This window comes from Chrysochloris asiatica, unplaced genomic scaffold (assembly GCF_000296735.1).
Source record: "Chrysochloris asiatica unplaced genomic scaffold, ChrAsi1.0 scaffold00139, whole genome shotgun sequence".
In the NCBI taxonomy this organism is placed as follows: Eukaryota; Metazoa; Chordata; class Mammalia; order Afrosoricida; family Chrysochloridae; genus Chrysochloris; species Chrysochloris asiatica.
In genome coordinates, this window is record NW_006408657.1 from 6,416,971 (window position 1) to 6,421,161 (window position 4,191).

The window sequence follows — 4,191 nt, forward strand, 5'->3', positions numbered from 1 at the left end:
ATGTCATCATAGTCAATTTACTTTGAGGAGGCAGCTCTTCCCAAGTTTTATTTTGATACCTTCCAACCTGAGTGACTCAGCTTTTGCACTTTCCCTGACATTTTTTCTGCTGCTATTCATAATGTTCCTATCTTCTTTCCAGCACTATATCTGACAGCGTTCAGGTGCTATTCTTCAGGTTTTCAGTGGTTAATCATTCAGAAGTAGTCCACCTCTCCTTTTTCCTAGTCTGTCTTCATCAGGACGTTACCCTGATACCTGTCCACCATGAGTTTCCCTGCTGTTATTTAAAATACTGGTGGCAGAGTTTACAGCATCACAGTACATGCAAGCCACCACAGTATGACAAACTGACAGACAATTGGGGGATTTCTAGATACGAATACTTATAATTATTTCTGGAATCCAATACAATTATTCTGATGAGTAGGGATGATGTAGAGTAGATGCTTTTGAGTTATGGTGTTGGAGGAGAATACTGAAAGTACCATGGGCTGCCAAAAGAACTAAAAGATCTGTGTTGGAAGAAGTGTAACCAGAGTGCTCCTTGGAGGCCAGGATGGCCAAACTTTGTCATACTTTGGACATATTGTCAGGAGGGACCAGCCACTGGAGAAGGATATCATGTTTGGTAAGGTGGAGGGTCAGAGAAAAAGAGGAAGATCCCCAACAAGATGGATTGGAAAAAAGGGGCAGCATCAATGGACTCAAGTGTGCCCAGGATTGAGCAGTGTTTTGTTCTGCTGTGCATAAGGTCTCTATGAGTTGGTACCAACTTGATGGCACCCAACAACAACAACAAGAGAAGGTGTGAGTACAGACCATAAAGAATAACCTCCTGGGGCATAAAGCAAAGTGGAGAAGAGTAAATAGTCACTCTGGACAGCAGTAAGATAGAGCAGCGGGTAACTGTTGGAGGGAAGGAGGAGGGCAAATATAAGATATTCAGAATAACACTTTTCTAAGTACTTTGTATTATTAACTCTGGTGGTGGGTGATGGTTATGTGCCGTGGAATCGGTTCTGACTCTTAGCGACCCTGTACAGGTTTCCGAGGCTGTAAATCTTTACGGGAGCAGAAAGCCTCATCTTTCTCCCGCGGAACAGCTGGTAGTTTCGAACTGCTGACCTTGCGGTTCGCAGCCCAATTCGTAACCACTACACTACCAGAGCTCAAAAATCTAAGAGATCAATACTTTTATATTCATTTTATACATAAAGTAATTAGGGAGTATACAAACTAAGTGACTTTACCTAAGCCTCAAGGCTAATAAGTGGTGATGGTGATGGTTATGTGCTATGGAGTCCATTCCTACTCATAGCGACCCTGTACAGCGTTTCCGAGGCTGTAAATGTTTACAGGAGCAGAAATCCTCATCTTTCTTCCACGAAACAGGTGGTAGTTTTGAGCTGCTGACCCTGAGATTAGCAGCCCGACTTGTAACCACTATGCTACCAGAGCTCCTTAGATCTGAGATTTTAACCCTGGTTCATTATTGTTAAATCCATTTAACAACATGAATCAATAGTGTCTTATTCTTCCGTAACAGATGACATTTTTACCTAAATTAGATTTGGACTATAATGTGAGGGAATCATTGACATATTTATGATATTGCATCATCCAATTCACAGTCTTTTTCATTTAGATTGTCTTTAATGTCATATACTAAGCTTGATAATTATGTCTAAAAAGAACTTGTGCAAATTTTGTTAGATTTATTCTTAGTTATATTTTTGTTACTATTGTAAAGTTTTTTATTTCTTTTTAAATAGTTACATGAGCTACTTGTGTGTGGAGTCCTGGTGTGGTGCTGTAGGATAAGTACTGGACTGAAAAGTCAGTTTGAACTGCAAGGTCGGCAGTTCAAACTCACCAGCTGCTCCTTGGAAACACTATATAGGGTCGCTATGAGTCGGGACCGACTCAATGGCACTTAACAACAATGACAACATTTATGTGTAAGTTGCGTTGTACTTGATTATTGCATATTGATTTTTTATCCAGAAAACTTGCTAAATATTCATATTAATTCTGCAATTTAACTGTAATTACTTTTGTATTTTCTGTTTAAACTATTATTATCTTCAGTGAATAATGACAATTTTGTGCAATGACAACTTTGTACATGCCTTTCCAATCCAATATCTTAAATTTTATTTTCCTTACCATGTTGCACATGATCAAAGTTCAACATTGCATACCAAACAGAAGTGATGATAGCATACATACTTATCTTACTGTTTATGAAAGAAATATTTCCTTCACTTCACCATTGAGCTTAATATAATTTCCTTTATATGCCAAATTTTCAAATGTTAAACCAAGCTTGCATCCTTGAACAAATGTACTTAACTATATTTTCTTATGCTTTTTTTTCACATTGCCAGATTCAGTTTTTGTCTTAATTCAGAAAATAAAAGCAGACAGTTGGCTGGTTGCAAGTGAATAATTGAGAGTGCTCTTCAGGAAAAATTTGTTAAGTAGTATTAAAAAAAAAAAAAAAAAGGCAGAATGGGTAAGACTCAGGTAAGAGTCTAGTCTCGAGCGATTTCCTACCTTGAGAAAAGAGTGTTGAACTTTTGTATTCTGTATCAGTTCATCATTGGCTGTTCTAGTAGGATGGTACACATGCAATGTACACATTTTAGTGGACACTGACAAAATGCCTTTTCTTGTTATTGTTGATAGTTGTCATTGGAGTTGGCTCCAACTCATGGTGACTCTATCTGTAACAGAAAGGAACATTGCTAGGTTCTGTCCCATCTTCATAATCTTTGGTATGCTTGAAACCATTGTTACAGCCGCCGTGCCAGTCCATCTCTTGGAGGGTTTCCCTTGATTTTGCTAACACTCTATTTTGCCAAACATGATGTATTTTTCTAGAGATTGTTTTTTCTTGATGACATGCCCAGAGTAAGCAAGACAAATTTTGCCATCTTCCCTGCTAAGGAGCATTCTGATTGTACTTTCTCTAAGACAAATTTGCTCATTCTTCTGGCAGTCTATAGCTTAATCAATACTCTTCACCAACACCACAATTGAATGTGTCAATTCTTGTTTGATCTACCTTATTATTTGTCCAGTTTTCACAAGCATATGAAGTAATTGAAAAGACCGTGACTTGGATTACTGCATCAAAATGACATCTTTGCTTTTTAACACTTCAATGCAGCGGATTTCCCCAATAAACTGACTCCCCTTAGACAAGATTATTTCTAGAGAGATGAGCACAGCATTGCTGGAGAATATGTGCTTCACTGGTAAGAGGCATCTGGGCAGGGAACTACAAGTAATTTTGATGATTTGCTAATATTTTATTTATGATATTTAGCAGCTAAATCAGGATACTGAGATATGTGGCCCTCGGGTCAAATCTGACCCAGCACCTTTTCATTTGCTTGTTTTAACATTTCATGGTGAATTGGGTGAAGGGTTATGGAACTGATCAGTTTTCCATTCAGCAATTCATACACATTTTTTTTCATCTCATTTTTGTGTGTGTCTGTGTTTCAACTGCATAGATAGGGAATGGTGATAGACACTGGCCCATAAATTTTAAAAATTATTTACTTTCTGGCCCTTTACAAGAAAAGTATACAAACCATGATCTCAGGTTATGTTTGAGAGAAGACATTTTTAATACTTTTCTGGGAGTTTGCTTATTTGTTTTATGGTATCAAATTTATTATAATCAAGTGGACTGTTTTCCATTTCTCTAGACTTTAATTGTTGCTGTTATTAGGTGTCATCGAGCTAGTTCTGACTCATAGCATTCCTATGAACAACAGGACAAAACATCTCCTGGTCTTGCACCAACCACACCATTTTTACATGTGAGCCCATTGCTGCTGCCACTGTGGAAATCCTTCTTATTGGTGGTCTTTCTCTTTTTCGCTGGCACTCCACTTTACCAAGCATGATGTCCGTCTCCAAGGACTGTTCCCTCTGGATAACATGTCTGAAGTATGAAAGACAGTCTCACCATCCTGGCTTCTAAGAAGCATTCTAGTTGCACTACTCCCAAAACAGATTTGTTTGCTCTTCTGGCAATACACAATGCTTTTAATATTCTTTTCCAAGACCGTAATTCAAGTGCATCTATTCTTCTCTGGTCTTCCTTATTCATTGCTCAACACACATATGAAGATATTGAAAATACCACAGCTTGTGTCAGGTGCACTTTAGTCC